The 13,521-nt window shown below is 47.6% G+C and overlaps 1 protein-coding gene and 1 long non-coding RNA gene across 3 annotated transcripts in view; one reads left to right on the plus strand and one right to left on the minus strand.

Moving 5' to 3' along the window:
• Positions 1-13,521, minus strand: part of LOC135901604 (uncharacterized) — a 185,698-nt gene that overhangs the window by 140,001 nt on the left and 32,176 nt on the right. The gene's annotated exons all lie outside the window — the stretch shown is intronic.
• The window catches only part of LOC135901605 (uncharacterized), a 49,562-nt gene that overhangs the window by 1,455 nt on the left and 34,586 nt on the right, over positions 1-13,521 (plus strand). Inside the window, exon 2 of the long non-coding RNA XR_010564195.2 lies at positions 12,065-12,153. This is a non-coding gene — a long non-coding RNA (uncharacterized lncRNA). The remainder of the gene's footprint in view (positions 1-12,064; positions 12,154-13,521) is intronic.

The following is a 13,521-nucleotide window of genomic DNA, read 5'->3' on the forward strand; positions in this document are numbered from 1 at the left end:
CGCAACCGCCGACGCAAGCATTGGTCGGTGACCCGCAGGCTTGTCTGAAGAGACCAATCAAATGCTCTCCTCATTTAGAGGAGGTAACTTTTGTTTGCTTTAAAAACGAATACCATTGCCTACACTGAGCGGATTGTCTTATCTAATTGACTGACAAGAGGCGAGGAACACGCTCAAGTGAAGAGGGATTCGATGGGGCCGAGCCAGTGCATTGAGAATCGATAACCGGATGAAGAGGGTTGTGCCGGCGTCTGCGATTGGTCTGCTTTCCCTTACTTACCTTGCGGTAACTGTTTAAAAATCGCGCAGGCCTGCAACGGAATGTTCAGAATGCCGCTAAAACGGATCCCCAGCAAAGAAGAGTTGGCAGAGCGAGGTCGTAAACGTGCCGAAAGTGCTCGAAAACATTGTTTTATTGTACGCAAATAAACCCGTGCTCTCTGGCAGGAGCGAGTCGCCCGTGCCTGAGCGATCGGCGGCAGCCATCTTTTATTCCTTTCGGAACGGGGCAGCCTGCGGTTATTCGGAAAAAAATTCCGTTTTATTCGCCATATTGATGCATCTTTAACGCATACACGTCACTTTGACACGGGGAGCTTTTGCGGTTTTGTGACGTCCGGTGACAGGTAGGTGAAGTGGGTGCAGCCCGAAAACTTTTGACCAATAGAAGGCGAGAAGGTGTCGAATCAGAAATAACTGTTTTTCTTTTGTTCAGTTAAATCATGCATAATCAGTGTGTACACGTCATATCAGATGGGGAGCTATCGCGGTTTTCGTGACGTCGTGTAACAGACAGGTGAAATGGGGGTGGTTCAAAAAAGTTTTTTTACCGATCGCGGAGGGTTGATTGCACAATGGGAATAGAAAAGTTTGGAATAGCTTTACGTTATAGCACCCAAATGTTCGTGACCATTCACAGATCACACCAGGCGCATAGGTTACAGGGCAACTAAGAATTCTAAACACGTATTCACAAAATCTAATTAAGCAGTTTCTATCAATGCGGGCTTAAAAGTCTCAGTTGCCTTATAACCTATAGGTCTAGGCTAGAATTGTTCGTAAGCGAAAATTCCAGGCAATCCTGATACTCAACACATTATTAGGGAAGGCGGCCGGCCAATGGCCAGTGACTTTTACGAACGAAAGGCCTTATGATTATCTCCCGTAATGTTTATCTCAGTGAGCTCAGCCACTGACAACTAAGTACTACCGCGGTACTACTTCAGTGTTCAGACCTCTCGCATTCCTCCTTGATTTCCCGTAATGTAGGGCGTCTGTGCACATGACTGGATGCGCGAACACACACACATCCACACACAAGTGAGAGAGGGCCCGCCCACAATCACGCAACGCCGGAGCTCACCTGCGACGCTTCAGTCCCGAGCGACCTCGTCCGTTCACCCATACGGCGCGAGCCGTAAAACGCATGCTTAGCCCGACTCCCTTCCTACTTCAGCTGCCAGTCGCGTTCCACTTCTGTAAAGCCGTGACTTGCGATGACAGCCGCTGCTCCGCTGGGCTGACGCAAAGCGGCCAAACAGACGCGCCCGACCGAAAAAGGATGCGCGTGTCGGGACACCCGACTCAGCTCGCACTTCCGAGGTCGCCTTTGCAGTCGCTGCCGCCGTTCTTATTGACCGCGGTCGCGTTTGGCCCACCCGTCGGGCCCCGACGCTTCTTGTCGCCGGGGTCGGCGACAAAAGAGCGGCGACAGCGGCCGCATCTCAATGGCCGACATGCGCGCGCGCGCGCTCGGAGTGTATGGCAGGGCGCGCGCTTCCTGCGTGGGTGGGGGCGCAAGATTAATTCGTGCGGCAGCGGCGGGCGGCATCGCGTCTCGCGGGCGCTTGCCTCGCGGTGGCGACCTGTGTGGGAGCGCGCCGAGCCCTGCCGGATCGCGATAGCGCGATGCTCTTCGCACGCAGGAAGAGCACACGCTGGCGATGCCCCGAACGGCGTGTTGTTGACACTTGGGTCTCCAAGTATGCAGGGCGGTTGCCACCGCGTGCCCCCGTCTTTGTGTTGATGCGCACGAAAGACGAGAAAGCTCCCGTTGATTGGCATCCTCGTTTTTCAACTGACTTCTGTTACTCGATACACGAACTATTATCATGAAATATGATACGGAAGCTCAGCAACAGCATGCACTAATTTGGAAGTCGAAGCGTGCCAATATCTCATTTCTACGCATTCGTCATTTTGCACTGCCATTATTCTCTTCGCATTATGCTTGTTTTTTACGGACACGAAAAGTTAGATTACGGGAATAATATCTAATCTCTCCACGCTTTCTGTGCCGCGACAGCGATTCGTCGTGATAGCGAACGAACGCTTCCGTATACTCCAGGAGACGTCAACGTACAAATGTTGTGGCGCTTTTGCACTGTGTCACACCAAACCTGCGCTTATACTTTACAAGATCGAGTAGCCTTTCGGGCTAGTTAGCGAAGCGTATTAGGCGATGTAAAGGGCTGAATTTAATGCGGGACCAAAAAGAAGACGAGACGGACGAGACGCGAGCGGTCGTCCCGTCAGTGTCGTCTTCTTTTTGGTCCCGTGTTTACGCCTCACCTTAACTGCTCTTATACTTTCTTACTATAGCGGATAAATGAAAAGCGAAGGTAAAATATCATATAAGAACAGCGTCTCTGGAAGATGATGGATGACTTGGTGCAAGCGGCTCACTTGGATTCTGAGGTTTTACGTGCCAAAACCACGATTTGATTATGAGGCATGCTGTAGTGGGGGGGGCTCCACATTAGTGTTGAGTGCCTGCCAGAATCTTGTGACGCGAACTTTCCTGCAATGGTTCCCGTAGTAATTGATTACGATGGTGTCGTTGGCCTTATTAACGATTTAAAGGTTTCGTCATCATGCGGCGTCGATCGAGTAAACGCAAAATTTTTGATAAGTACGGTTGCTTACTCGTCCATTTTTTGTATGAACTTTTCCCTCAGACTTGAAATTCTGGTGTGTTGCCTTGTCATTGGAAAGTGGGCAAAGTGGTGCCTTTGTTTAAATCTGGTGACCCTCATCCTGCGCTAAATTATAGGCCAGTATGTCATTAACCAGTATCCCTTGTAACATCTTTGAACATGTCATTTATTCTTACCTCGTTAACTTTCTTGAAGCTAATACTTTTTTCACATTTCGTCAGCATGACTTCAGAAAGGCATTCTCCTGTGAAACGCAATTAATTTCATTTACTAATGAACTCTTAGTAGCTCTATACTTGGGATTTTATATTGATTTTGTATTCTTAGCTTTCTCTAATGCTTTTGACTTTGCCTGCCATGAACTGCTTTATCTTAAGCTTAGTAAACTAAATCTTGACCCTAACATTCTTGCATGAATAAAAAACTTTTTGTTAAACCGGCAGCAATTTGTAACTGCTAATGGCTACGATTCTTCTCTCTGTCTTGTCCTTTCAGGAGTGCCCCAAGGTTCTGTCCTTGGGCCCCTTGTTTTCTAATTTACATAAACGATTTACCTGATCGCATTAACTCTTCTATTAGGATTCTTGCAGACGATTGTGTTGTATATCGCATGTTTTCCTCTGATGCTGACATATCACCACTTCAGAATGACCTTAAGAATATTTCTGATTGGTGTAACACATGGAAAATGAAACTCAACACGACGAAGTGCGAACTAATAAAAATTTCTCGTAAAATTTGCACTAACGCCTGTAAGTATAACATCAATGGTTCCGCTCTCGAAGAAGTGACTACTTACATATGCTTAAGGGTCCACATTTATTGAAAGCTGTCTTGGCAACCAAACATTAATCATATATTGTCAACAATGCTCACCACATGCTTGGGTACCTGCGCCGTAACTTTTCATTCACCCTTTCTTCTCTTAAACGCCTTCTTTATAAAACTTTCGTTCGTTCCAAACTAGAATATCCATCTGTGTGCGTGTCCATTTAGTGGAAGTCTTATTATCACCTTGAAGCTGTACAAAATCGTAGCGCACGCTTCATTTTTTTCAACTACTCCCATCTATCCAGTGTTTCATATATGAAAACAGCGTTACGGCTTCCGTCCCTTTCCTCGCGCAGGAAAACAGCACGTCTCTCCTTATTTCATAAGATCTACTACCATAGCCCTCGTCTTAAGCAAGAATTACTTTCCCATCCTTCACTTATATCACCTCATATGGACCATCGTCATAAAGTGTTTGTTCCTTGTTGTCACACTAACCAACGCTTTCATTCTTTCGTTCCTCAAACTTGTAATGATTGGAACCACTTGCCCACCTTCATTGTATCTATTACGGACCGCAGTGACTTCAAAAATGCGCTTGAATATGTTACTTGCTATTTGCTCTGCGTGTTTTTTTTTGTAATATTTATTGTTAACACTCGCTTCTGTAACGCCCTATAGGCCCTGAAGGTGTTCAAATAAATAAATAAACAAATAACTAAATTTTGACTATCAGGGGATCTTTAACGTGCCCTAATGCACGGAAGAGGGGCGTGTTCTTTTTTTTTGTGCATTTCGCTTTTATCGAAATGCGGTCGGGATTCGATCCCGCTACCTCGTGCTTACAGCGCAACACCATAGCGGCTAAGCCACCGCGGTGGGTCACGGTGAAAGCTGCGATAAATGGTTGCTGACATTACGAAACACGATTACAACGCTAAGGAAGACGACTAGACAAAAAGACAAACTGGGCCCGTCTTGCGCCGTTGGCGTTCATGTCTTCGTCTTCCGTAGCGCTCAATCGTTTCATAATCATCATTGGGACTCTGTATAATTCGGTTTCGTGCGACGAATCGTCCCGCACACATTTCACTGGAGCGCGCCAGTGCAAGCAGAGCTCGAGTAGCACTGCGCCGATGTATGCGACGCCGATTGACGAGGCTGGTGCACCGAGAGCGATTCACCGCTGAGCCCTGCGCCTCCCGGCGAGCCACCGACCCCGTGAAGGGGGAGCGCTTCTGCAGCAACGACCCCGCGGCGCCGGTCGTCAACATCCCGGGGGGCCGCAGTCAGCAGCGAATGCATCATCGACGCACGAAAAGTCATCTGCGCGAGGCGCTTCTGTATAGGCCGAACGTGTAGGCTTCGTTCGTGCCGGTTCCTCATCAGGTGTCTGCCCAAATCGCTGCTCCCTATCGGCCTCGGGGGTGTCGGAAATGGGCGCAAAACCCACGTCTGCGCCGGCGCATTAAGATTCGCGTCACGTGCCGCGTTGTCTCGACCAACGTTGGTCTCGACTTCGTCGCCAACGCGAGCGGAGCTGGAAGCGTGAGGCGGGGTTCCTGTATAAATATCCTCGCAACCTCACGGTGACTCCCTTGTCCCGGCTAGGCTTCTCCGCGCACACCGGGATGTTTATATAGAACGGAACTGAGCGAAAAGGGGGGGGGGGGGGTAGGTAAGGGGCAAGAGTTTTCCTGCAACAGTGCACAAGGGTCACCGCGTTACTCAGTTTGCCTATGTAGTTTGCCTTTGAGATCGTCGGCCTGTGTCTATGGTGCGGCGCACATGTAGTGCAGAGAAGTACCCAATAGCCAAGATATACGTATAATCCAAACTGTATACGCAATGTAAGCCGTCGTTGATGCTCGTGACCATCTGTCACAGCATATTCCTCCATCGATAGAATGAAGTAACGTAAGTTGGTCTATTTACGCTTCTTGACTACACGACTCAGTATCACAGTCCAGTAGTCAAGTCGCATATTGCTTAATACTGCGATATGCAGTATAGCTTTCTGTTGCAGCAATTAAACCGCGGCAGTTCTGGGAAATAATTAGCACTCGTCATATAGGTCTGTGCGGAGGCTGTGAACTATTGACGCAATGATCAGTTTCGTTGGTTATTAGGTTTCGGGCAATGAATTCTGAGATACCTCGAAGCGCATGTGTCCTGCGGCGTACTTGTGTAGTTCTGTGTAGTACTTCGACTGGGACAACTCGCCCAGCTAGTAAGGGGCTCGCGAAGCCTAACCGTTTATCTATGACACTTTGCGCATCGCTCCTGGTATGTCATCATCATCCCTCATTACACCTTTATGTCCCCGTTCCCCCTCCCCTTGTGCAGAGTAGCAGGCTAGAGCACCTTAGCTCAAGCCGACCTCTCTGCCTTCTTTCAATTAAATTCTCTCTCTCTCTCTCTCTGAGCGCGCAATGGCGTGAGGTACACAGAAAAGGAAGTTCAGATAAAAACTGCCAGGTATATAGACACCGGGCGAGGATACATATTTACCGGGCAATGATATTTCTTTTGACAACTACTGCTTCAGTAGATCACATGTAACCGAAAAAAAGGAAGCATCCTTGCATCAGGTTTGCATTAGGAGAGCACCTGACATTATAATGAACCGAGGTGCGCAGGGCATCCAGGGCACGCAAGGGGCAGCGGGCGACCGAAGCTGGAATCAGGGTGGTCCGGTCATCACCTCTGGTGTGCACCCGTTGCCCCTTTGGTGTCCTGAAGGCGCTGCCAAAGTTGATGACTGCCAAATAATGACGCGTTTTTTATACACTTAGTACTTGCGCAATTACTTCCTTCTCTCACGGCCTGGCAGAGGAAACTGTGTAGCTTGCACTGACTGCTATAGATTTGCGTGCGGAAGAATGCTGCCGTAATATAGGCACTCCAGACGAAGCCCTAAATAGTCTCGAAGATCGAAGCATTCGTTCTTGTATAGTTGTATATGCTGTCTTGTTGGACATTCAGCCTCGCTGAGCATTTCGTCTCGCCGGTCATTCAGTCTCGTTGGACATTCAGGCTCAGAATCCAGTGCAGGGTAGCAAACCGAAAATAATCGTCTGGTTAACCTCCCTTCCCTTCCTTTCTTTCTACATCCTTCTCCTCTCTCTCTCTCTCTCACTCACTCTCTCTCTCTCAAATGAATAAGGAACATGCCCCTTATGTGAAGCTCCCTTTTATGTGTGGAAAAGGAGGAGGAGGAGGAGAAGGAAGAAACTTTATTCTGGTCCTGTACAAGGTGTTGCCACCTGCCTGGCTAGTCCCATGTCGGGACCGGGAGGTCAAGCCTCCTAGCCTTATCACGGGCGTACTGGACAGCCAGGACTCTTTTATGTGTGGCAGAATAATCCAAGAGAAGTGAGCGTTTTCCACAAGTGTTCTTTCATCATTTATTACCGCAATATTTTCTGGGATCACAGGACCCACATCCCACACTGGAAAAATGCACGTCAGCCCGGGGACTCGTATTCGTCACAAAGTTTTTTTTCGCGGCCAAGCCGAAAGAGCGATGGCTTATTTACATCAGGGCAGAGATGTCGGTCTCACTTACAATTATACATTTGGGAAGGCCCGGACGGGTGACGACAAAATATAACGCAACGCGGTGACGGGTGGGGCAGGCAAGCTTTGCCATTATTATTATTTTTTTAATTTGCTCGCTTCAAACAAAAACTAATTTGATTGTTCTTTTTTTTAAAGAAAACACGCTGATTCATCGCACGTGTTGTCAAGCATATCTTTGCCCAGGACCACCTCACATATAAATCAACGGCCGAACGCAGAAAAGTAAGAGCAGGTTCTTGTAACTTTGGCGCTGTTTTTCTCCCGCTCATCCCTGCTACATTACGCTAAGAAAAACAGCACACAATGGAGACATTGTGCGCCGCTTTTGAAGCAGAAAAAGAAAATGCCCGAGTCAGAGAAGCAATTCAATTAAAGAAAATTTCTAATAAGAGCCAACTCGGTAACTTTTGACAACCTACAACAAATAGAAAGATAGCTATTCCTTGAAATCCTTACGAAGTAGCGCAAACGTAATTTATTTTCTTTATTTGTTTAACGAAAGTTCAGTGGTCACTTCCGGTGCATTTGCTTTGTGGCAATGTTTTCGTTGGACGCAGTTTTTAAAGTTATGACGAAATGTAAATGACGCACTCCGTCTCAGCCTAATTTTTCTTTTCACGAAAAATTGTGAGGTGAAGCTTACTACAATACGATACAGTAAGTATATTGACCTAAAAAAAGACGCAATTGGTGGTGGTGGAGTGACAAGGTTAGGACATTTCGCATAGAATGACCGTCGGTTACTGTCAATCTGTAAGCCAGTGTCGAAGGCTCAGTTAGTTAGGATTCGTAAACTATTCTTCCGAAACCTGTTTTCATTTCTTTAGTAAAAAAAAAAAGTAATAAAAGGTGATGAACAGAGAAAATAACAGAGAAAACAAACGGCAAACTGCTCGTGTTCTACTTGTTTGCTTTTTTTATTCTTTATTTCGTGCCGACGCTATGGCGTTAGCTATGTCACTGTTGCGTCATGTATTTTAGCATAATACGAGTCATTTCTATACAGGAATAGTAATCAAAGATTACCACGTCCAGACGTCCTTATTTGCTTTAGGAAGCAATGTAATCTTTCACTGATGAACAACTACGTAGCCCCTTAAAGGCCGTATGTAGTCACATAAAGGTTCGTGCGGTAATCTCAAGGTGGCATCTTCGTTTATCGCATCCTTTATTATTTAATAGGCCTCCGCTCCCGGACCCAACTACTTAGGTAAAACTTAAACAGTTACCATGGGTTGTGTCCCAGAAGTGCAATATTCGGATCTAACTCGGAACTCTCTGGTCCTCGAAGTCCGCTAAAGGTCATCGCCGTCCATTCGACTACCGAACACGAAGTCTAGCACGGTGCAAAATAAACAAACGGCACCAAGGGGGCATGCATTGCCGACGGTCAGCTGTTTGTGCGCATACAATAAAAAAATAGCGTAGCACAGAAGCTTCGGGCACGTTACGAGAAAATGACCTCACATTTTCTCAGAACACACTGCGGTTCTGAGTAAATGGCGGCGATGTTGCGATCACGTGCGTGGTGGTTCGTCCGGTTCTTGTTAATCCGCTCACAGATGCGAAGACGACTCAGTATGGGTAGATGGGCCTTGGGCGTGGACGTAACAATGGGCCTAATGTCTTTTTCATTGTCTGATGGGAAGACCTTTTCATCACCCAATGCGCAGGTTTGTGGCAGCTACTGATCACAGCGCGTTCGTCGGCCCCACCGCCGTCCAAACAGTTATAATAAGCACTAATAAAGGTTCTCTCATAGGGGAGGGGGGTGTAGTCTATCCTTTTTCGCCCTCGTTTAGATTAATCCTGCTATTCAAACTGATATGAGTACAATAGATAGTTTTCAACTGCCAGTGTCGTGGCGCGAAGGAGCGTTATAAATGATGACAGTGGCGCTCCGCCTGGTGTTACGAAAGTCATGAGAGGCTCTAAAACACACAAGGAAGGCTACGTCGTATGTAACTGTAGTGTCTTCGAATATAGTCCTTGATACCTCAGAAAACGAGGCAACCATCTATGTTCGGTCTCGCGAAAGATGTTACAGATAAACTGTCACGGCGATTGGCACTTGCTTCCTCTCTCTTTACAACAGAGCAAGTCGCGTTGGGTGGTGGTACCTTTTGTAAACAACCGGGAAAAAGAAGAAGAAAATTCATGGAAATAGAAAGGGCTGCGGGCACCTTAACTGTCTCACGTTAAGCAAGGATGCGAATGGAAAGTTGGAGAGAAAGAACGAAGTGTAATACACTAAGATACACAGTAAAAATGTTTGTACGCTTAAGAGTATTTGGTTTGTTTAATAGCTGACACCCTCGACCTTTAAGGGGTAAGATCGAATCGCAGATCGGTACAAATGAATTTTTTTTAAACTTTTTGTCGCATGTAAACATTGTGCGATGATAGCTAGAACAGACGACATGAAAACTCCATGAAATAAACTAATAGCTATCGCTGTCAAAGTTCTCTTGACAGATACTTCGGTGCGCCCCAGACTGTCAAAATTACTTTGCAGTTTTCAACTACGGCTTCTCTCATCGCAGGTGTAGCTGTCGTGTAGCGGTAATGTTCAATAACACTTTTATAACAGCCATGCGATAAACCAGCCCATTTTTACTGTGTAGGTAATGATAGATCGTTACGCATGTCACAAAGTACGACTTTAATAATGCATCATTCGCTAATTTCTTGTAGCCGCTGCAGCCCAAACACAAACATACGCGAGCACACTGTCCTAGGTACTTGTCTGGGGAATGTCTGCACCCGCGCAGAACCATAGGGAGCCGCTGGGGAATCGGCGGCGTCGGGGAGTCGGCCCGTCACGGAAGGGTAGAGGTATAGAAAGGCGCGCTTCATGGGACGCTGTCGCGGGCCTGTCATTCGCCTCCCTGTTGTGGCACCGAGCCGGTTCCGTGGACGAGGTCACTCGTCTCACAGCCTTTCTCTTTTTCTTTTCTTTTTTTTTCACTCTTTCTTTCCCCAGAAAGAAGCCTTACTCCTCCGCTCGCTGTGAGCGACCTCCACCAGCTTTCCTCGGGCGCGCAGACCGATGGTCATTGTGCGGGGCTTCAAATATGAATGAGCAGTGCCTTCGGGCGTCGCTCCACCCGTGCCTGTCGAAACGGGCGTGTGCTCATCGGTGCGTTAAGTAGGCTTCGATCGATGAGGGTGGGGATGCGCGCGCCCTTTCCCCGTGTTGCGCCTAATGCGGCCGTCCTAATTGCCGCTCCCTCGAACACGGGTCTAAATAGAGCGGTGTCGTGTAAAAATAGCACCGCGTCTGATCATTATTTTCGTTTGTACAAAAGGTTAACGAGCCCAAACACTGGGGAAGCTTGGTCCGCGTGACCGTCGATTACTTTCGGGCAGTTCTCTTGCGAGGTCGTTCGAATGAGGAACCACTATAGGTGCCACCTCAATGTAAGCGAGAAGTCCAAACGGGGTATACGGATCTCCAAAACACCAAACCTCGCTAATACGCCGCTTGCGCTTCATGCATATTTGCAGTAACACCATCGAATTCCGTTTTTAACTTTCCTCTTTAGCAAAATGCGGGCCCGTCGTCGTTATCGACCCACTTAGCGGTTTGCATGCCGGCCTTTGTAATTGTTGAGGGCAATAACGTTGAGGGCATGAGGGCAAAGCTAACATTTGCAAAAGTAGTATAGTGATCATCGTAGACAAAAACGTCCAGTCCACTGAGGGCTGCTACTTAAAGTACAACGAACGGCGGGTAATTACGAGTAATACGAGTAATTTTCATCACTCAAAGCGCCTAAGCCCACATTGAAGTGAAATGGAGTAGCAGGAAGCTCATGTTTTCAACCTCGGCTGGTTTCGATATAATGTTGCCACGTGCCCAAGCCACAACTTGCTGCTCACGATTAGCATCACATTTCCTGAATTGATAATGGTCGGAAGACGCGCTTACGCTCTGCCTGTCACGTAGTTTGCTTTCTTCCCAGCGCTAAACGTGACGGCACAAGCGTCGCCGCAGGCTTCGACGTCACCCTGCCGCAATAAGCGTCTCGCCCATGCGTAACCCGTTTTGCATAGCGGTCTCGCGGCGACGTCAAGTGCTTCTCTCTCGGGATGGCTTCCCTGGAAGCAGCGCCTGGCTGGCGGCCAACTAAAAACTCTCGCGCCGGAAGGTGCAATAAAAGAGAGAAATATACAAAAGCAAGCAAAACGCTTAGCGAAAAAATGAGGGAAGCTCTTAATGGTGGCTGAATTGCTCCACGGAGGCTTTCTTCTTCTCTCTCTCTTTTTTTGTCTTCGTTGCTTCTTCATGTAGGCGGACAACGAATAATCATTTCCAAGTCGTTGTCGTTCTGTTCATTTCCATTGCCTTCTCACGCTTGTCACACTGGATTCACCCTGCCACTGAAGTCCTCTATAGTGATGTGCACGTATACAGGCGTTAGCCAAAGGTGGGCTACACTAAGAATGTTTACACCTTTAAGGGTGCTTTTTTGTCGCACTGATAACAACCATTACCGTTAGGGTCTTACGAAAATTTATAGAGGACGACAACGGAGCTGTAACTAGATGTGCGATGACAAAAGCCGTAGTTGAAAACTATGTAATCATTCTGACAGCCTTGGGTGCACAGAAATATCCGACAAGTGAATTTCACAGGGAGAGATATGAAACTCTCCTGCCGGATATTTCTGTGCGCTAAAGGCTGTCAGAATGATTACATAGTTTTCAACTACGGCCTGACAAGCTGGGCCGACCAGTGCTTCCTTTCAGCGCAATTCGGCATTGATTTTCAGGGGCGCGTCACCAAGTTTCCAACAAGTCGGTGTCCCACAGGAACGCAGGGACAGGTTACGAGCCTTGCATTGATGTCAAGCCTTTCCAGGTACGCCGATTGTTTGTTGTAAGCGACCATGTATATCGAGTGCGACTGTATTCATCTTTTTACGATATAGTTTTCAGTTTTTACTAGGACACGTTGACAGTGCTTAATGTGTAGTTATTAATAAGTATCTACTAAAACTGTAACAGCTGCAAGGGCAATTACGATGCGTAACGGAGCTCTGTAACAGGCACAATAGTTTATAATGCTGTCAAAGAGACACTTTCGCGTATTTCAGTTTTCCTTTTGCTTTTAAAGTTATATAACGTTTCTTTCTTTTTTCTCCGTTGTAAACTCTCATCATGTGCCCACGCTCAGCTCTTCCTGAGGTCGCACATTAGTCACAGCGCTCTTCTCCACCCGTCTTACTAATCCGTCGTTAAATGTTTCATAGCAGTGGCACGCTTCTGATGAAACCTCCGCCTTCAAGACGAATGTCTAGCTGTACACACTTGCGCACCAACCGCGCTTTGTCAATAGCTTTTCTTTTTTTTTCATTTGAGGACGTCATTACTTGATGCAATGTCCAGGGTGTGGCCGAAAAGAGCTCACAGAGCGGTGAAGTAATGTGGCACTGGTGAGTCACTGTTTGCTGAATGCGTATGCACAGCGTCGCGCTCTTCGGAGAGAGACATGTCTTCCGAATGTGACATCGAAAATCGCGAAGTGTTTGTGTTTGTCGTACAGTATACTCCAGTCGATAGCGCGCATATCAGCTGACAGCCTATTGCCAAAGAACGAATGCTCAAGAAACCAGAAAGGAAGCTGCTAGAGGGATAACGGGAAGAAAGCATTCTAACGAAGGTTCACCCATATCTGAAGCATTTGACAACTGAATGCCCTGAAAAATTGGCCGTACAGTAGGCGACATTCGAAGGGACTCGACGCCTACCAATGCCTGACGAGCAGACGCACACAAATGCTGCCCCTCTGGCTCATTTGCATTAGTCGTGCAGCGATGCATTTTCCAATCAACTGCGCAGCTGAAGCGTCCCCCCCCCCCCCCCTTCCTCCTTTTTATTCGCGTACGATACGCGTTCCGGCTGAACGCTGGGCTGCAGGGTCTGGTGATTCCCAAAGAGACGCGTGCGCGTGGCTGTAAGTGAAGGACTCTATGTGAACAGTCCTAGCATGATGCCGGAAGGAAACCGACGCTCCGCGTACGTGCGTGCGTGCGTGTGTGCACGCGTGGGAAGCGTCTGCCGTTTGCGCACTGAGCGGCGTAGGACGCTTAAGAATGTGATGCTGCCGTCTGATGAAATGGAGCGCTTACATGCTTCGTACGCTTCATGGCACACCTGGTACGTCTACCAACAGAGAGGCGGCATAGAGAAACAGCTAGCCTGGCGAGACATATTTTATTAATATATA

The sequence above is a fragment of the Dermacentor albipictus genome, chromosome 1, assembly GCF_038994185.2.
Source record: "Dermacentor albipictus isolate Rhodes 1998 colony chromosome 1, USDA_Dalb.pri_finalv2, whole genome shotgun sequence".
Lineage (NCBI taxonomy): Eukaryota > Metazoa > Arthropoda > Arachnida > Ixodida > Ixodidae > Dermacentor > Dermacentor albipictus.